The sequence below is a fragment of the Pollicipes pollicipes genome, unplaced genomic scaffold, assembly GCF_011947565.3.
Source record: "Pollicipes pollicipes isolate AB1234 unplaced genomic scaffold, Ppol_2.1 Scaffold_4881;HRSCAF=5763_pilon_pilon_pilon, whole genome shotgun sequence".
Taxonomy (NCBI): Eukaryota; Metazoa; Arthropoda; class Thecostraca; order Pollicipedomorpha; family Pollicipedidae; genus Pollicipes; species Pollicipes pollicipes.
The window spans coordinates 15669895-15691706 of NW_023596576.1; the positions used below are offsets into that span (position 1 = coordinate 15669895).

Sequence of the window (21812 nt, forward strand, 5' to 3'; positions counted from 1 at the left end):
TTTGGCAGCAAAGCCCGCCTCATGACGTTCAAGTATACCATATTTGAATGACTCAGTGGCACGGAAGCCTCTCAATTAGCCGCTGACTGCTACACAACCCACTAGTTTGTTAGGGTGAGTATGTTTTGGGGGCGTCCGGCTGGCGCTTCCGGTTGGACTCTGAATGAGTGGTCCATGGTTTTTCATGCAAACACAATTCTTGAAGGGAGATTGAAATCTCGGAATAGTTTGACCTCTCATAATTTTAGTTCTTCCGTGGGGTGTATATAACTAGGGTTAAATGTCATGCGGCGTTTGTAGCGCATCGCTGTCGCAGTTGCTTGGCTCTTATATCAGTGGGTTTGTGGCCAGTTGCCATACTACGCCTCGTACGAGAGATCTCCTGAGCAGTTTGTCTTGAACAATTGGTAACATTTAAAATGCTCGGTCCTGTGAACATTTTATTATGCATATGTGTAACAACTATGATAAAGAAACACTTGGACACTAGCATCATAAAGCCCATATCATACGGGTTTTACTGTAACTTACCTTACTGCACTCAATCACTGGATAAGAGCGAGAGCTATTGCAAATCAATGTTGCAATAGTCATATAATCATACCTATAGCCAAAGTAAATTATGGCAAGCTGAGCGTTCAATCTTGCCACCAGACCAAACGGCAACAGACAAGTCTACGGCTATCTAACGACAAGCCTGGTCATGGAATGCATACGCCACAAACGTCCGCATGACATATACACCCATGTTATAGCATCATACATGCAAAATCGTACATTCTGATGAGGCTTACCTGTTTCCATGACCACTGCTCATTCCACAAATGTGTGCGAATAGTGAAATGACGGATAATTTCTTCTTCTCAGTCCAACGGGGAACCGCCAGCCGCAACGCTACCAAGACATTCCCCGTATTCAAACTAATGGGTTGTATAACAGTCAGCTGGCTAATTGGGAGGCTTCCGTGCCACTGACGTCATCAAATATGGTATACTTGACGTCATGCCGGCTTTACTTCCAAACTACCTCTTTTCTCAAGCAAGCTCTATGTTGCCATTTCTTCGGACCGGACGTTCTACCTCTTAGATAGCCTTGGTCGGGGCTCAAGAGTTGACAACGCCGACTGCAGCGAAGGGCGCTCCGCTCGGCCGTGTCTGGCAAGGCGGCGTCGGGGGCTCAGGAGTGACACCGCCGACTGCAGCGAAGGGGTCCGCTCAGCCGTGTTGGCCAAAGGCCGTCGGACTCAGGAACTGACACCCGACTGCAGCGAAGGGTGTTCCGCTCAGCCGTTCTGGCCAAAGGCAGCGTCGGGGCTCAAGAGTTGACAACGCCGACTGCCCCACTGTCGACGGCGGGTCGCTGCTCTCTGCCTATGTCCGAGCCGATGCCGGCCGATGCCTGCCCTGCCAACTGTGGCTCACTATGCGGTGTTTGCCGGCAGTGCTTCAAGATCTGGGACCTGGATGTGCGCGGACACCATCATGGCCTGTGGCGCTTCACGTACTACGACAACAACGTCCTGCTGTTCGGCGTGCCGATCACCATGTACATGTAAGGCCAATTCCATTCATTACCGTCCGGTTGCCCCATTAATGTTTGCTTGTCAGATCGCTGGCAGACAGGGCGAAAGAGCGCTGAATGAGAAAATTAGACAAGGATATCCTACAGGGTCTACCGCATTTAATTCAATGCCAAGTTAATCAGTTTTTTAAAACAATTTGCAAATTGCAATCATTTTCTCACGCGACGTGTTGAATGCGACTGGTCGATGCGTTTAGAGCGATTTTTCGGAGTGGAAAATAATCGAGGAATCGAGCTGTATATCAGGTAAACGTGGACGGTGTTGCCTGTTTCAGGAACGATGTCGTGAAACACTTCTCTCACCCGGTGCAAGTTGTCTCAAGTTTGAAACATGCAGAGTGAAAATGTTGTCTGGCTGCAACAGTGCCGTCTTATGGAGCCATGTTTAGACGCCGGTATTTTTGAGCTCACAGCAGCTATTCAAGTCTACTGGCTTTGAATTAGCTGGAAGTTGAGCGCGCACGAAATTTGTCGATTCAAAGCAGGTATTCCGTTATTTGCTGTTATTGCAGCAATTGACTCATGTCATCCATGCTTATCTCCGATGATTTTTGTTAGCGTCTTGGGTGTCTTTGCAAACACCACATTTGTGCCCCTGTCAATCGTGTCCTGTAGTGCACCTGGGTCGCGTTTACCATCTGACGATGAGCACGAGACTGGTTCTAAACCGTATGTGAAAATAAACATAACCATTTTTCGCATCATGTCCGTACTTGACGTTACGATCCCTATTCATACTGAATGGAGACTGAAACATTTAATGATGATTGAGGGTAATCTATCGTGATTGTCAGATTATCAGCTTCATTCGATAGCATTCTCGGCTCAACTAGCCTTACAGTGATGCATTTCCCTATTCATTTGGATGGATTGTGCCCCCAAAGAGGAATGTAGTTTCTTGCCCCCTTAGTTTAGGCTCCATTTACCCCACCAACTTTGAGACGAAAGTGAGCGAAATCTGGAGGGAAACACGTTTGCTGACTCTTTTAGGGGTAAGTTGAACCATTTGCCAGTGCTTAGCCCTCCCCTCACAAATACTCATTTTAAGAAATTACGTCCCTGCCCCGAACTCTGAAAGGAGAGTGGCTGCAAACTCGGGAGAAGTCTGCTTCAAATGGTTTTTTTTTTGGAAGTAGGTTCAGATATTTCTCCTTGCTCACCCCTCCCCTCCCACCCCACACCTCCTATGTATGTCGCAAACTGCATGCCAGTAGTCCTACATTACTGATAAAAATAACATTTCAATAACCTGAGAATAACATCACATACAAGTAAACAAATAAGGAAACAGACAATGCACCTCCTCCTCGCTATTTAAACCAGCGACCTTCCACGCTATAGCCGCTGTTCCTGTCAGAAGCAGGAAGCTTCGAATGAATCCTTGGAATATGTCGTTTCAACACCTTCCGTTGACCTCTGGAGTACAGGTTAGATATCCATAAACAGCGACCCTCGTAGACCGGAGGCGCTTCTAACACTACTGCCCTTGCGGCCGCCATCTTAATTGTGAACCAAATCTCTTATCTTGATCAAGATAATATAGATGGGCATGTTATATCTCTTCTTGGGCGGTCACAAGGCCTAATTCAGCGTTAAATCCGAGGTCAGTTGTCAGACTCAAAGCAGGCCTCTAACGCACAGTGTGACGCCATCTGAAGAGACCTTGAGCGCAGTCCTACCAGCCAGTACTCGTCACATTTCCCTGCTGTTTTTCATATTTATCATCACTATGTACACCTAGCTCCCCTTCGTTTTCTTCGAAGTCCATCTGCTTGCTGGTGCAACAGCAACAGCGTGCGATTTCTCCCTCAACAATAACAGAAGTCTGTATGCCGAAGACCCGCGCTGGGGTTGTTCCAGCTGCAGGATACAGCACTGCATGCCTTTCTTTCAGCGGTGTAGCTGTAGGTCATTACATCCAGGAGTGATTCGGGAGTAACTACCGCTGTTGAAACGCCAGTATGATGGTGGAGACTTCGACGCTCCAGTAGAAATTAGCAATATCTGTAGCTTCTGCTCTTCGGGGGGGACACAACGGGGGCTTCATCTGAAAAGAGCCAGGAGTGCAGTGGGTCAATCGAGTCTCCACACTTTCAGCCAGGTCTTCTGCGGTCCCAGGAACTGACCAAACGACGCGGCGGCACCTGACCGAGGTCAACCAGCATCTGCACTACGGTCTCGCTGCCCGTGTCACCACACGTGCGCGCCCACCGGTAGCTCCTCCGTGGCATGCTTGTAATTATGCTTCACCTGCCACACGTGTCAGCTCAGTTAGCTGGTATGGTGGTGAGCTATCATGAAGAAACACGTCAACGCTGCCTTGAAACTGTGTTGCAGAAGGAAGAAGTTATCATTCTGTCCTCCGCGCAGGAACATGAGCGCCAGCAATGTAGGTTTCAAAAGGCATTTCACTCACATTCTGCCGGCCAGGCACTCTTTGGCTGCCTACAGATAGTCTCTCAGCTCCTGGTATGTGTTGGTGTCTTTCAAGAACAACCTCTGCAGCAGCACGACGATTGTCAGATGGTTCCTCTGCGACTCATCCGCCAGGTTATTCAGCTGTAACGCTACAAGGGGCCTTCAAATCTGAACGCACCTCAAGTCCCGAAAAAGACGCTGTCTGCTGAAGAGTTATGATTTCAGTTCACTGCCGTCAGGTTTAGTCAGCAGTGAAACGAGGAATGACTGCGGAAATCCACAAGACTGACAAACCGGCCGAGTTGACGGGCTCCAATGCTCAGCAAGACAGAGGGGTGGCAGACTTTGCCCTGAAGTCTAAGACACTGGTGGTGTTCAGACCCGTAGTCAACTCGCTGCCTGACAGCCAGGCAGCATTCTACCAAAGCTTTTGTATCTTGAAAGGATCCTCAATGCTTGTTTTTTTTGTTTGTTTCTGTTTTGTTGTTGGATTAGAACCCTTTCGACCAGAAATGATCATTTCAGGGCTATTGGATGAAGGAAAATGGTTAACGATGGGACAGACGTGCGTGCGCCTGGGGGGGCCAACCACCGAGCTTTAACCCGCGCATGCGCGGGTACCCGGTCGGGGTCCCCCTCCCACGGGGCTCTCGGCCCACTCGTGGCCGACGCATGCAGCCTGCCCCGGACAAGCGGGGTGTCGCGAGGATGCAGGATGAAGCGAGATAGAGGATAAAGGGGGACAGATGTGTACCCCTCAATGCTTCCGGGATGCAGCACACCTATCTCACAGTTGAGCCCCCACTCGCTGCAGGCTGCATGCCTAATCCAATCCTGGTCGGGAAGCATCTTCAGATGCAGCTTCTTCAGCATGATAATATAGGAAATTTCATACAAACTCCTCATTGAACACTGCATATTAGCCAACACTGCAAGACCAGCGGCGTGCTTCGTGTTTACCTGATTTGATGAGAAATATAGGGCGTCACCTCGCGGCGCACCAGTGGCGCCGCCACGCGGCCTTCCAGCCATTGCTGGGTCACACTGCGCAAATGAGGCGAGAGCAGCGCCACGCTTGATAGGATGACAATGTAAAAGAAACGTCAACAAGTATGGCTAGGGCGCGACCGAACAGCAAGATAAACCATAATGTCACTGCAGTGATGCGCGAAAGATAAATTCTGCAGCAAACTGAAACATAATTAAAAGTGGATGTAGATGAAGTAAGGAAAATAAAAACTTACCAAAAGATGAACCGATGCTCCAAGAATCGTTCCCTATCATGAGGCCAGTGTTTGTATATAAGTCATGTACTTCAGCGCTGTGAGGGTGTGGCTACGCTTGTAAGTCCCCTGACTTCCGGGGTATCGTCGGGTGTGACAGAATACCTCTGCATAGTTAATCGCTCTCGTCGCACAGGAGAGGGAGAGCGAGCGATTAATAGCAGGGCTCCATCCATGTCGCTCACCTGTCCTACGCCTGTCTCAACCCGGCTGTCTAGCCTTGCTTTTTTCGAGATTCTACCGTACAAAATGACAGCTGAGCGGGTACGGCATCTGCCACATCAAGAGCATCAAGCAAAGTTTGCGTACAGCAGCAGCAGAGCTACCATTATCAAGGAAGGCGCACGTGCTGACTGCTTGCCCTCGTTGACGCGAACTCCGACAGGTGTGGCGGCCATGCCACTCCACAACTTTGCAGTGCCAGCAGTGATGCTCACTGTTCTATTCTCGACAGCGATCTCAGGTTTCTGCAGCGTCGCGTTCTGCGAGGGCGACGCCAAGCTGCTCTCGTGCAGAGCCATTTGATGCCGTTCCTCTAGCAAATTTTGCAGAAACCTGTGTCCATGTGTCTTGCACATGGCCAATTTGTGTCCCTTATGTAGACAACCGAAACAAAAGGCATGATCCGTGATGGCTCTCTTCTTTTCCACGGCATTTGTTCTCTTGAAGAACCCTCCAGTCTTCAAACCAATGATAAGGGGTGAAAAAGCTTCCAGTTCGCCGGATATGATCACTGACAAAAATGGCCAATGCTGTAAGATATCTGGTAACAAAACCGCAATAATGGATCCCAATGATAACAGAACAACCTCGTCAGGCGACACACAAAGCTTAGTATTGGTCAATACTCTCCAACGCTTGCAGCGTGAGGTTGTGTAGTAACGTACGTCAGCATATTGGCGCTTGCTGCATAAACGAGTTACGGCACCAAATGTTTCAAATTTAGTAGTTTCTATCCGGACAATATCTAGCAGATGACAAAACATGCTGCCAAATATTCAATATAATTGCTAAACGTCACATACCAGTGGTTGACACAGTGGTTTTGTCTCTCTGTGTCAATGTGCCTCAGACCAGTGCTTTTCGCATATTTCCGAGCCAAGATTCGAACAACATGCTAGACAGAGTAGAATACCAAATAACTGGACTTATTTCTAGTTATTGATATGGTGGTTTGCCTCAGCATCTTACTACGGATGAGGTAAGTCTACCAAGCGGCTTTTTAAATATTTGTGCCGCATGAAATAGGTGGCTTCAAATGCTCGCAATGCAGTCCATTTTAGTGCGATTATGGGTTCAGTGCTGGGACGTATGTAGTGCAGCGCGCGCTACCGCCGGTTGTGTCGTAATAATCTCAGCATGGAGAACATAGCCCATCGTCAGTTTCTAGTTTCTTTAAGGCACTATACGACCACTCTAGTTACGCATCATGTAGAGTGTCACTGGCAGTAGCGTTGGAAAGCCACGCCAATCTAGGAGGATCCTTAGTCACAACCTGCAGCTCCAGAGGTCAGCATCAGGTTTGAATTCAAATGCATAACGTTTTTCCAATTTGGCTATTTCTTGGTGACTGTTATCCTCAGATGATTGAAATACCATCTTAATTAGTAGATGTAGGACTACTGCAAAGCATTTTTTCGAAATGCATAGGTGTGGGGGGGGAGGGGGAGGGGGCAGTAAGAAGAAATGCCTGAGCCTACTCCAAAATGCACTTCATCGGCGTCCTACCGGGGATGTTGACTTCCCCCCACGGTTCCTTCCAGTACAGCCAAAAAAAAAGAACGCTCGCAGCCATATCAAACTTCTAGTACCTGTTCATGCACTAATTTGGCATCCTTTGTGTAGGGGAAAGCGGGGCAAGACGGGTACCTTAAGGTTTTTTTAACAATGGAAAGTTCATAAGTCTGTCCAGAAAGTCTTTAGCAGGTGGATATTGAACAGTGATCAATTGTCTATCTCTTATAAAAGCGCTGGTTTGATATCTCTTCATGTTAAAGCGTGATCCTCCTAATTACCAGGCAATGCTTTTTCCCCATTTTGCCCCGGGCTTGGGGCAAAACGAAGCAGTATTCGGGTCAAAACGGACAGGTGATGAGATTGAGTAAGCGACATAGATATTTTCAAAGTTATCATTTTTTAATGAAAACGCATCATTTTTTAATGAAAAAAATCAATAAATGCATTGCTCGGTGAGTATGTCTTTATCTGGACATCCAATAGCCATATTTCTTAAGTTTGGGCTCTCATATTTTGTTCGAACCATCCCACTCCGTACTCGTTTCCTCAGTGTGATCCCACGGATAACAGTTATAATGGCCAACAAATGTGTATTACAGCTTGGTATGAAGCGACAGCCATTGCTGCATGGCTTAGACACAGAACTAAAGAAACACAGCCTGGTGGTTACACAATGAGACGATGACGATCGGGTCTCAAACACACAAGCCATCGGGCGAAGTTCGCTCAGGAACACTCACTCGTTCTTCTCATCATTCCACTTCTTAATCACTGTGAACGCAAAACACGAAAAGAGCACAGCCTAGTGGGCCCGTCAGCAGGTACTGGCCAATGGCGAAACTAGACAAGACATCAGCCTACCTAATCATCCCGGCACAGTTCGCACACGAACACGCACTCGTCCTCTTCATCAATCCCTGCACAGGCATTGTGCGCCCATTTATAGCAGAGAGCACATCGCGACCGAGACTCGCTCGATTTGGACATGGAGAAGAAGGACCCGCAGTACAGACAAGCTACATCTTCTTCGTCTGAGGACTCCTCAAAGGTAAGCTTTCGCGGCGTATGCTTCTTTTACTTGCGCTGCGGTTTCTGAGTTTCTACACTCTTCCTTTTTCTTCCTTTAGACTGACTTCTGTCGTCGTTTTTATTTCCTCCCTGTCTGCCTTCTTTTCCTTCGAGTCTCTTCTCGAGCTCCTCATTGTGTGGTGTGCCAGTCAAGACACATGTTTTACCTTTATTTCGTCCTTTACCTCCCCCCCCCCTTGAGGGCACTTTTGGGCCAGGGAGGATTTCGCGGGGAGACACATAGGAGCTTGCAGGTGTGTCATTTTAACCTTAGGAAGCATGGCTCGGTCCAACTGAGTATAACACTTCTAGAGCGTCATCTTCGTCATCGTTAGAGCTTGAGAAATCATTTGGCAGAGCCCCAGCGGTGAGCAACTTCGCCGGAGTTTCGGCATTGGTCGAGCTTCCCTGCCCCGATATTCCAGCCTGCCCTGCGTCCCCGGCGACGGCTTCCGAGCACTCCCGAACGTTCTCACCTCAGAACGTTCTCAGCTCACCGATACATCAACGTCTGAGGGCCCAAGCATGGGCAAAGGAGCTGCTGCTGAGCTGAGACACACTGCTGCGTCTGCGGCGCTGGTCAGCGGGATGTTCGTCGTTTCTGCCGCTGCAAAGTCTTCTTCGCGAAACACATGGCGGTTTGCGAGAAAGATCCCCGTGACTTCGAAGGCCCTTCAACGCCGCCTTCGTTGTTGCCGCCTGCACGTAGGCTGACCCGATCAGCTCCCGCATCTCATACAGTGTGATGACTTTACCAGGGTTGTTTCGGAGCCACGTTCTTTGACCTTGGAAGAAGAAGGTGCTGACGGGAAGCATGAACGTCCGATCCAGTGGTTGAAGGCGGTGTTGAGGTGCGCGGATGAATGGTGAGCATCACTACACCTGCTTCCCTGCACAGCAGGATGGCTGCGAGGCTCTTGGTGTGGCTGGCATGTCCGTTTGGTATGAGAAGGACTGGACCCTGTTTCGAGGACCTCGCGTGCTGTATGAAATGGTCAAGCCATTTCACGAACAGCTCCTTCTGCATCCAACCAGACTCATGGTACAGCACCAGGCTACCTGGGGGAAGACCCTTCTCCAACTGCTGGTTGGCCCTTTTTCTTGGGAATATCACACCTGGAGGTTTGTAACTCCCCGCAGCGTTGATACACATCACCCCGGTAACCAGCGCGCCTCGTTCCGCAGATGTCAGTTGGCCGACCTGCTTGCACCCTTTCCTCGCCAGCACCTTCTCTTGTCTTGTTGCGACCGTGTTGAATCCCGTTTCATCCATGTTGTAGATGCGTGTGGTACCGAACTGGGCAGAATCCATCTGTGACTCAAGGTTGTCGAAGAGCGCGTTGACATTGACTGAGTTGAACGCCGCGGCGCGAACAACGCTTGTCGCCTCTGGTGTCCTTAGTGAGACCGTGGGGTTCCTCTTCCGGAAGAGCCGTATCCACGCCTCCCCTGCCATGTTCATCACCGTATTGAATGGGTGAGTGATTTTGTTTCTGTCAGCGAACTCACACGCGAGCTTCTTGAGGTCAGTCAGCATTATTCCGAACATTCGATTTTGGAGCTCCATTATGTGCTGTACCAAATCTCGCTCCTGAGCGTCCGTGAAAGCATGTTTGTGTCGACCCAGGACCTTCTCTGTGGCCTCTGTTATTGACATTGCCCGTGCCTTTTTCAGCGGTCTGTCGAGAGTCGCCTTCGGGACCAGAAAGCGGCGCAACACTTCTTTGGTGGCCATTTTTCCCACCTTGGCTGCTTTGACGGCCTTTGCCATCGTTCCTGCTTCCAGTATTGCCAATCGGTTTTTCTCTTGTAATTTCGAACCATTCTCCGTCTGGCGAAGTAGTTCCCTTGTAAAAAGAGAACGTCAGCGTGAACATTGAACGAATTTGGGAGGGCTATTTACCCCTTAAGCCCCCCCCCCCCCACTCCTTTCCACCCCTCCCTGGACCCGTCAGTGTACCTGTATGCCTTTTTATAAACTAGGAAAACGTTTACCTGCTATGAGGAAAATTAAATACAACTATCAAAGAGAAATACCTAACTGCATGCCTATAAGTACTTGGTAATAGGGCATTTCATTTCTTATGTTAAATTAGGTACGTTTAATATTAAGGGCGATAGGATAAAGCACCTTCTATGTGGTAATATACAATAGGTCAGTCCTAATGTTTAAGGAACAAGAAACCGTTGAACTGTTTAATAAATTAAAAACGAAACATTGAATCGTATAAGTTTAAAGGGAATGAAAGGCCTTTTCCCTTTGTATTGGAGTTAGGAGCATTTCTGGATACAACATGATAAATAAACATTAAAACTTACTACAATTTGCTGTGCCTTGCCGATAACATAGAAAAGAAAACCTAAATTTATTTTTGTACGCCAGTTCCTGTCAGACTAGACTACCTATGCGTTAGTAATTACGCCAGTGCCTGTGCATGCAGAGAAAAACACCCTTTAAACGTACGGAAAAAGTACGAAATATGCTGTGAGTTGTACGCGATAATGACCAAAAATGTATTAACTTTACACCTTCTTCATAACCTAAGTTACTTTTTACGGTCCTTTTTTCATAACGGGTCGGGTGAAAGTCGTTGCTTGTTTGCTGACTAACAAGTAAGTTATACAGGCTATCAAAGAGATGGGCAAATGCGTGATACTGAATCAAGTCATCACAGGTAGGTGATTACAATTCTTATGTTCACAAATAAGCCTTGTTAAACAATATTATTACAATAAATTAGGCCTAAAAGAAGCGATAAATACAGAGTTATCTTATGCGCAGCTTCAACAAATTATAAACGACAAAGCGTAAGGCCGCACATTCCCAGTTTGACGCAGTAGTTCGACCACTATTTAATAACAGTGCTGAAACAGGATCGATCGATTCAATTGTTCCGGGCTCTACTCATGTGCCTGCTACTACCATTGAAACATTGTGTTAATGGCTTATTTAAGCCAAACTTTCTTTGCGATAGTCATATTTCAGGTGGGGCAAAACGGGACCTTTTGTGTCCTATTTTCTCCCGAGTGCCCATTTTGCCCCAACCATTCTGCCCCATGGACGCCAACAGCACAATATGATCCGACACGCAGCGAAAACTGGCCCGAAAAATTCACAATTGCTCACAAGGAATCTGCACGCATAGACCATCAAAGCGCAGCAACTTTGAATCCACGATTCATTATACTTGTAGAATAAATAGCGTTCAAATCACTATCAAAAATAACAAAAAATGGAAAGCGAAAACTCACGGCCTCCTCCTACGACGGCCGCCGACAGAAAGGCCCGGTGCACGTCATTTCCGTTCCCTGTCAGAGAAGCTTTAGTTTAAACCATTGATTTCTGATGGCGCCACCTCTAACAGCCGAAATCGCGGGGTGCCCGTTTTACCAGGATGCCTCATTTTGCCCCGTTTTCCCCTACACCTGAAGTTTTGATGTGTTAAGGTCTGTGATCTGGGTCAGATGAAAATGATCTTGTAGTAGTAAAAAATATCTACTCTCTCTCAATCTCTCTCATCTTGTCGTAGTAGTAAAACATAATAGCACCTATAGTCTATATATTTCAGATGTTTCGAAACAGGCGAGGTCAGTGGCCTAACATGGAGTAAACCTAAGCAACTTTTCGTAAGTAATGCAACCCTTGTTTTTTGTGTGTAGTTTTGGTGTTTGTATGGAAGGGAAAGAGCACTTACTCACATACTCAACCATGACATGACCATAGAGCACATGCGATTGGCCTAGGTCATGTCCTACCTCTATGGGTGGCTCCTGCAAATAAATGCTGAGCCTGAAATAGTTAGTTAAATTGGTCACTTTAGGGTACAGAACTCAAATTGTTCACTTAAAACATGCCGTGCTATTATTTTAATGCACAGTGAGATCACGATAGGCCACTGAGGACAAAACAAGGTTCTATGAGGTCATCCAAGGTCAATGATCTTTATGGTCAGTAGCGGAGAGGCTGGATGAGCGAGTGCGGCGCGTGTTTTCACCTCTTTGTGGTGTTTGTGAGCCTGATGACGTGCAATTTTATGTGCCAAGTGGACCGTTCTCAGTTTGCTACAAATGCATTATCAAGCGTCCAAGGGCTATGACCTGTAGATGCACAAGACACTTTCTGACCAAAGAAAATCATTGCACTGGTGACTTAGAACCGGTCAGTACTTCTATTTCTTTATTTTCCTGGTTTCTCTGTTTGATCTAGCTTAGCCGCAGCTGACCGCCATGGCAGACAAAAGTGATATTTTGTGTCTGGAACACTTTTTTCCCCAGAGCTGCACTTAAAAAGATGAATATAGTCAGAAGCACTGAAGATCGCGAAAAAGCAAGAAATATTGTTGTTGTAGACTACTAGAAGCCAATTTTAAACGGTAACTTGATCCGACATGATCCTTGACAACTCAAATTTTGCCCGCCCCGATGGCTCTGCTCGTTTGTGCGCCTGTCTTTCGATCCACCCACCCGTGGCGGGGTGGGTTCGAGTCGCTTTTGGTGCTCGCTATTTGCCCTTCGACAGCTGCGGCTTACGACCGGTGGCACCGGTGGCGCTAAAGGTCAGGTGATTTCAGAGGGCGGGATGGACCGTGCCGAGCGGCACATTCAACTTTCATCACTAAATTTTGCCGTTGACCTGCAATTGCGCGATCGGATGGCAGAGGTCAGCGCCCGCGCAACAAGCACTGCTAATCGTGAACTCTGATCCCAGAAATCCTTCCATACAAAAGGTTCGGATTAAATCTTTAAAAAGCAAACATAATTACAATGAAAGTAGTACACATGGCCCTGCCTGACAGCGTCTGGCAGGCCCTATGCCATTTATTGTACCCCTGCGCCGGCAAGGGATCCCTTCGTACTAGCGAGGGCCCTTCTTTGATGCGGGCTAACCTCGCCATGACAGGGACTATCCCCGTCAGGGAGTCTCCCGCGCTAGGGAGAGGACCGATGTGTGATGTATCACTCTGAGGGCCCCCGGATCGGTCATGGGGCCTAAGGCCTCACGTCGCCAGAATGACAGCCGGCAGGTACCGCGGACTGGAATGGAAGGGTCTTTCATCCCCCCTGGCCGGGAATGGTAATGCATCTCCTAGTGTTCTATCCACGGACCTTTTCCCCGAGAAAGGTAAGGGTTTCGCTTAGTGCTTGATATTGCACTTCAATGATGAGGACCACGGGCTTCCCATGCAGTAGTTAACCATACCCGATTTCAGCATTCATGGCACGTGATTGTCCAGATGTGCGAATTAAACGTTATGTCTCTTCACGCCCTATCAAATGACAAGTATAAACATTGATTAACTGGCTAATCATGATAATCGCTGTGACTTAATCACTTGTCACAGACAGTAACTAGAAACTAAGCTCTGGAGCGTGGCAGAAAAAGCCCAACTCCAGAGCCTTTGTCGTTCTTAGACTGCCAATTTTCAACTGTCGCATGGACGTCCGCCCCATGCATCCCGGAGTTATGTGCACTCGAACAACGTCTCTGTGAAACGTGTGCTGACGAAATATTTATCACCAACGAGAGACAGTACTTCATCTTCGCCTCGCAATGAGCCTGGTCTCAGTGCACCAATATCTGCCTCACGGCCATTTTCAAGCGACGTTTTGAAGATCCTTGTCTGGCGCATCCGAGCACCACACAGGACAGGCCCATCTGTTGTAATATTGTACCCAGTCTGAATCAAGCGTGGTAGCGAGTCGGTGACAGACTGTTGACTGGTACACTATGTTGTTCAGTGGTGCGTACTGTTGCTGCGACTGACAACAAGTTTACCCGAACCGGTCATTTGTTTTTACTCGGTGTCATGGGATATTGTCGTGGCTGTAATTCGAGCTCAGTCGGCTTGGAAGAACGTAGGCATAATTTGGAAAAATGTAACATTGTGTCGGTGGGAACAGGTAGCTGGAATATACATTATATTATATATATATATTATATATATATATATTATATATATATATATATATATATATATATATATATATATATATATATGTAATACCCAACAAAGTCAAGTGAAATTTTACAAGACTCGACGTAATTAACTGCGGGTCAATATAAACGTAGTCAATTTTTTCCAGACTCGGGAATCAAGTAACTCAGAACATGAGCCAGGTATGAATATGCTCCTAACTAGTGTCTGTTCTTACCCAAGTCTGCTCCAACTAACCATGTACAAACACTTCCAACGTCACCAGTTATAGCAAAACGCGTCGCTGAGTCGAGCACGACGGCTCACATGAGAGGTCCTCGCATCGCCTACGATGGTTTTCATTACCTACAGCTTTCTGTCTCGTCCCTAGATGTCGCTATTAAGAAATCACCTATCTTTGCCCATAGCTCTGCCCAGGAACTCATTACCGTGGAGGGAGCTCGTCAGCGTAGTGCAAATACAATAACACAAATGTTCTGGCCACTGGAGAACACTCAGGGGCTCTTACCGGCGTAATCCTGGGACAAGGGTCCTCCAGTGACAGTGGGGACTCAAGTCGTCTCGCGCTCAGTTGCCCATCGACCGGGCGCACTCCGCTTGACATCCGCGCACCTCCATGCCCCGCCCCCGCCTCAGGACATCGAGGTGTACCTATGCCTACAGCGCAGGTCAAAGTGGTCGCAGGTAAGGTCAACTTACTCCTCACACAAGCTGGGTTGTAAGTCTTTGATAGGTGCTATGGATCGGCATTAGAACAGAGGGAGGGAGGGGGTAATGGAGCAACGGGACCTTAAAGTCCCGTTACGATCCAGCTTTCGCCATGGTGAATGTATGATAAGAATTAACGTGGCCTTATGCTGGCGGACCTCCACGCCAGCCTGAGACTGCCGGGAGCGGGAGAGGCAGGTGCTTGTCCTCTTTGCTATCTTGCGAGAGACTAACATATAACGCAACTGAAACGCCGTTAAACAGGGTAAAGAGTTCAAGACGGTTTTGACGTAGAACATTGCATTCATTTTCTAAATTATATTTGGTCGCTTTAATTTGTCTTTCAGTTTGCATGCAGATTACTGTTATCAACTCAAATTCAGATACTGCTGGCGTCAAGAAGTTGTCCAGCTATTTACATTGAAAGGTTGACCTAGGTCAATAACGCATGGTAGCCTTTCGTGCCAAACTGTCCGATGATCATGAGGGGTGACGATATCAGGCCTAAATGATGTTGAAAGGTCGAAATTTTGCTGCTAGAACGCATGTGATACAATTCGGAGGTACAGGTAATCTTGAGACAGTGACTATAACAGTCTTTCGTGTTACTTGCATCACTCACAGGTAATGAAGCGGCTTTATTGAGGAAGCAACTGAAAATGGGCACATGACGCCATTAATGAACGCATTACCAAAGACCAGAGGCAATCATCAACTTAGGGCGGTGCTCTATGAGGATATCAAAGTGCCATTCGTGGATCTGGTAGTGGCAGATTGTGTAGACAGCTTAATCAAACAAACGTGCGACCACATTCGAATATGTCATAGGCGAATGCCATGTTCAACCACGTGTTGATCGAACGGTGTCTAACTTAACACTTGATTGGGCCATTGACGTGACGTGACCGCGATCTCTAAGATTTATAATATCTTTCATACTGCTGGGGTGGGTACGAAACGTATCAGAAGGATTGAGAAATATGGTCCTCCACAAGACGTTCTGTAGTCACTCGTAACAAATATCACGAGAAGAGGCGGGGGAGGGGGGGGGGGACACCTGCCGCCATTCGCAAAGGACGCAAATGTGAGCTCAGCATTCCTGCTTTTTAGGATAGTCCGTATACCTTATGGTACTATACCTAACATACCTTTTAACACACATATTCATAGACTGCAGATTATCCACCGTTGTCGCAGATATACACAATAAAACGTGTTGATGCGCCGCGCACCACGTGACCGGCTGATGCGCACAACGGGCCTGATCGGACAAGCAACAGTTCTCACGGTTGACTTGTCTCGTACAGCAGATACATAGGCTGCATATAGTTTCAGACAGCTTGAAAAATACAGCGATATAATGGCCTAATTGACAAGGAATAACTGTTGCCTTTTGTCTACAAGTTTCACAAATTGTTGAAGGTTTCCGTAGCCGGAACGTTGGTGATCAATACCAGCAATTACCATGCATGCAAAATCACAAACGAATTTGTTTGGACGAAGTTAATTTACCTGTCCTTAAAAAGAGAACACGGCACACGCCACCGGAGACTCCTTTATAGGACGTCAGCGACTACGGCAGTTAAGCTGGCATCCAGGGGTTATGCCGCGGCAGGGATTTGGGCCCGGGCTCTTCACCTGCGAACCGAATGTCCTAACCACTAGGCAATAGCGGCCCGGAAAAGCCCTTTACATAGAAACAAGCCAAATAATATGTCTATACCTTCTGTGAAGAAACAAATATTGGCATTACGGGTGTATGGGCCTCGGACCGAAAAGCGGCATTCTACCCCTGTCAAGAGCTGCCGTCGCCAGGATGTATCACCAATACCCCGATCCTCCACAACACGCATTACTCACTGAGCGCGGCACCTAACACTCCATACATGTTCTATGGCAAATCTGATCATTCCATACGTCATTAAGACCCGGTTTCCTGAGCATGCACCGAACCATGCACACAACAAATGCTGGATGCGATCACGGTTGACTTGTAGTTGCCTCACGCTATCGAAATCAGATTATCCAAGCGTCCGTATACCAGGCCGTGGACATGTCCTGCTACCGCAGCTGAAGACAGCAGCTTAGGTCCAGTCCCGGAGTCGCCAGCTAAGGGGCCTGAAGCAGCCTGCGTGGCCGGTGCGACGCGGCTCGGTCGAAGATCGACATCCGGTGGATCGTTCGCCGTCACTTCCGGCACGAAAGCCGCCAACTTGCCGGTGGCGGCGGCGGCGGCGGCGGCGGCGGCGGCAGCGCGCGGTGGTGGAGGTGGGCTGTGGGCCGGCCGTGATGGAGGTGGGCTGCGGAGGTGGGCCGGTCTGGAACATTGGGCGGGGCCTTCCCAGAGGACCTGGAAGCGAGGCCCGGGGCGTTTAGTATGCCGGCTGTTGGACTATAGGGCTCTGAATGCGACTTTGCCCGCCCCCCACCCCACCCCCCCCCCCCCCGAGACATGCAAATGGGATCCGGGACCCAAGCACCGAAATACAAAAACACAAGACCCTATAGGGACGAAGAGAGGCTTTTTTGCCGGAAGGCCTCATATTACCCGATTCGGGGCTCTTCCTAGGAGAAATACTGGCTACACCAAAGGGCCTGGTTCAGTTATGTATGTCGAGACGTATGTGATTTAGCCCACCAAATTTATTCAAACGTCGCAAGGGCTCGCTTCACGCTGTCGGTGACAAATAGTCACAGCGGAGTTTTGGGCTTTTTATTACTTCTCGTCGTGCCCGATACTTTTAGTTACCCCGACCTTGGGCAGGCTTCATTGTTTGCCACGGCCGCACCACAATAGCTGCATCGACACGCGTCGATAGTTGCCGCCGATACCGGATGCCTGTATTCGCGGAGGCATTAGCCGCTCTGACCAGCTGTCAATATCGCATTAATTTCTGGGGAGGGCAGGCGCACATCGAAACACCCTACAAAACAATGTCAAGTCCCCAATACAGGACAGTCCAGCAGAGTCTTGCAGTAGGCTTAGTTGCGAGGGCTCCAGTTTTCGTTGACGGAAGGATTCAGTTGTCAATGTCTACTTTGTCTATTACTCTGAAATGCAAAGGGGTCCCCCAGAAGCTACGCGAGACATCATTTGTCATTATCAGACCATCTCTCACTGGTTACACAATGGTTGCGCCGGGCAGCAAAAGCTCCCTTCCCATGGTTACCTTGTGTCAAGCGTAACGTCACAAAAAAGTAACGAATGTTTGGCCTGTGCATGAGCTTCTAATTTACTTCGTTCGGATAAGAAACAACGGAGGACACGTTGTTTATCGTGGGAGGAAGCCAATAACATCCCACGTTTAGGTGATAACAGCAGGACATCAGCATGATCTGAAGCCACACCAGGGTGTGACGTCACCCTGTCATAAGACTCTTCTCTCTTGTTACACCTCGGTACACTCTATCACGAGCCCTTCTCCCTCAGTGCGCAACGGAATGCATAGACGGATGTGCAGATGCACAGCAATGGATTATATGGACGGATGTGCAGATGCGCAGACTATTTCCAGGCCCTTCAGGCATGTGTGGCGTCATAACGACGTCATTCAATTCCTGCCGCCCCATAGATCATGTAGCGTTCAAAGCCAAAACGAATATCACCGCCGAGCCATTCAGATTTGGCATTCGTGAGCGCGGATTCCAAATATAGCAGACTTTGATTGACTCTCAATCAGTATTGAACAGTTTGGGCAAGTTTCGATCAGGAATCTCGTGTTGTGCTGGCTAACCCAAGAGCTTGGAGATGATTGCTAGTTATTGTGGAAATACGACTTGTAATTGAATAGCTTACGAACAGCGCCAAAACCGAGTAAGTGAATGCAAGTACGCTTCTCAAGCTCAAGGATAAATGTGCAAGAACACCACGAGAAGGAGCTAAAGCCCGACAACACAAGGTTCGCTGGCCCAACGAACACTTCCAGCGCCGCCAGCGCTAGCTCCCGGCGATATGAAGCATTTCGCATGAGTGCTAGGGTGGCAATTTTGCATGGCTAGTTTGGCAGCACCTCAACGTTATTCAAACTTTATTATTCCTTTTATTTTCGTACAATATTGTTATTTTATCATATCTGACCCTTGCATCTAAAATTTCGGACATCAAATATGCTCTTGAATACAAGTCTGTCACTGGAATTTGACAACAAATATTTTTGATGACAGGTGACAGTGTGCTGCGGGTTATGCATGCTGTTAGTGCTGCTCCAAAAGCAGACTGAGCTTTTCCCTAATATCTGAAATATTCATGTGGGATTATTTATGACTGCAACAAAGATAACTATCCTGATAAAGTGATGATTATCAAGCATAGCCACATGTTTTGTGATCATTTTCTCTTTATCATGATAAAGATTATCACATCTTAAAGCAACATGCATATCATGATGTTCAGCAGTGCACATCGTCTTGCACTGGTAAGTAGGCCTTGTACTTGTAAGAAGCTTTCCACATGTAGAACATAACATGTGGAGTGCCTTCTTTGGCCTACATGTACGGTGGAATCATCGACCTGTATTTACATGACATAGCAAAGTGAACAACCGGTCTACCTTACTTATTTGTGTCTACGTTGTTGACGGAAGCGTGCGATAATGACACCACGTCAAATTGATGACAGATCTGGTGACATGTCTGGTGCTATTTTTTCACGTCACGTCAATAAAGCTTTGTTTGCGATGACCGCATACATGAACTTGCTCATAATCCAGCCAAATATGGTCTTCCACTGGATCGTTAAACCTCAAAACAAATCCTACTTTATATCAGCATTTTACCCTCTCTAGAACTGTGTGAGGACTGTAAGCAATTCTAATATACCATCGGATCCATGAAATGAGGCATTTATCGAGCTTGTAATTAACAGACTTAGAGAGGGCTTCGCAAAATCCGCAGAGACTAGACAGAAGCTGTTTGCTTTGCCTCGTCGGACCACATTACCCCACCTTGTCTCATTCGATACACTTCTACAACCAGCAACGGAACAAACGTCAAAACCTACAACGGAGCAAACGTCTCGTGCAACAAAGCCAACAAGTTGGGCTACGGCACCGGCAGTCTGCACCGTCTTCCTCCTGTGGTCAACTTGGCCTCCACGGCCAGGCCATACATCGACAGCTCCGAGAACCGCAGCAGCTCATTTCATCGATCTCGCACAAATTACTTTCGGCCCAAGTTGCGCCGAACTCCCGCCAGCTCCGGACGTCTTGCACTGACGGGCATTTCAGAACGCCAAAGTTCAGAGCGATTTCGAGGAAAGAGAGTTTGATTCGGCGATGAGCCGTGCCCGGCGGCTCAATTCACACCGTCCACAGGACATCAGGCGGCACGGCGCGCGCGCCGGCCGGTGCCATGCGGGACGGGCGCCGTCCGCAGGCGGCGGCGGACCGGGCGGCCGCCGCCGCCTCCTCCGCCTATCGACCGCCTAGGGGCATGCTGGGGCTGGCCAGGGCCGGCGGGCCTGCACCGTGACCTTGACTCGTCTGGGACAATGTATGTCAACAGTCGGCGGCGGAACGCCGGCGGCGGCGGCGGAATACCCGCCGAGTCAAAGCCGCCAGCCGGCACTGATCGCGGGTGAGCGCTGAACCCGGTGTCGCAATGACGGGGTGAACACCGAATAGAGCCGCACTGGAAGGGTTCTCCTCTCGGCCTCACACGGTGGATGCGAGCACAGGAAAGGACCGCGCGCTGGAGGTTGTACTCCGAGCCCACCTCGAGTCAGGGAGAACGCTGAACAGGACTACACTGTTTTGGCCTCGAAAACTCACAGGTCTGGGTGCGTCAGGAGAGAAGGCACCGGTGGGATGTTGTGAAAATAACAGGCCCTTCCTTCTTTAAGCCCGATTGAAGTGATAGTTTCCGGATCGTTGAAAAATAGCGGAGTGCGCCTGTTCTCAGTGGACTGTAATGGAACGGGTCACACCCTCGACTCACGCTCTCACGGCACGCCCAAAGACCCGAGTGGTAGCAAGTGATAACAGGTGGGCGTGGCAAGCAGGGCATCCGAGCAGTGGTAGCACTTCGTACCATTCGCCACAACCAACCTGTCACGGGCGTAACTGTTGACTACAAAGTGACCCAAAAACCACAATTTGCGGCAAAAATGTAATAGGCAATGCCCCTTGAAGAGTAGGCGTACTTTTCCGTACAGCAATAATTCGTGAAACACAAAACAGGCGTTTGCAAATTCGTCTGAGCGTCTTATATTTTCTACGCACTGTGAACAAAAAACTCCACAAGTATACCTTTCGCAGATCAGGCGACCAAGCCTTTTACTGGTAAGACCGACATAAAGCTTAGATACCATTACTTAATTCATAAATAAATGGTCGTATGGAAAATTCCCAGCATTATTTTTCTGTTTGTTACCATGTAAAAGCATGACATCATCTTTGCGGACAATACGAGGTTAATTGCCCTTCACAAAAGGAAAGCATGGTAATTTTTGCCGGAATGTGGGTGAAATATTCCCACATTTTTTATTATATCATTAAATATAATGTGGGTATATTCCCTTTTATCTGAGTGAAGGAAGCACTGGCCGGCCTTCGGCCCTTCCCTGTATTGCTGCTTGCACTGGTCACATGTTAGCATCAGCAAGCGCTTCCTGGGTGGGAATCCAAACAACTCAGCCTGGGTAACTCTTCCAATTTAAGGTCCTGTGAGGCTACATGAAGTCATCAAGTCCGCTCCTTTACACTAATGCTGGTATCAAGTGACGGCCGCTAAGTGAATAGAACGTGTTTGTGTGGGGTTACCATGCTTTTTGCCACGAACACCCTACCCATTTGACTTTACCCACCCAGCGCTGGTTGCTATGCTTTTATCGCGAGAACAAAACACTTTAAGTCATCACGCAGGAGATACGCTAGAGAAACCGCACGGTTATTTTTATAAGCGCCTTTGACGTAATTCCAGCATATTGTAAAAAAACAAAACAAGTAAACGGATCAGATGCGGTGTTGGAAGCGGGAACGCGGCCACGGGAGGGGCCCGGCGCTCGGGTCCCTTCCTTGGGCCCGGGTTTTTGTTGTTGGCGTAGATCGTTCTCGGCAGAAAGTCAGCAATCGGTGTGATGCGT

At 48.3% G+C, this 21812-nt stretch overlaps 1 long non-coding RNA gene across 1 annotated transcript; it reads left to right on the plus strand.

Annotated features, from left to right (window-relative positions):
• The first annotated feature begins 1445 nt into the window (after nt 1–1445).
• On the plus strand, nt 1446–2285 carry LOC119101801 (uncharacterized). The gene is made up of 2 exons (XR_005094616.1): nt 1446–1551; nt 1857–2285. It is a non-coding gene; the product is annotated as an uncharacterized LOC119101801 (long non-coding RNA).
• Nucleotides 2286–21812: the final 19527 nt, after the last annotated feature.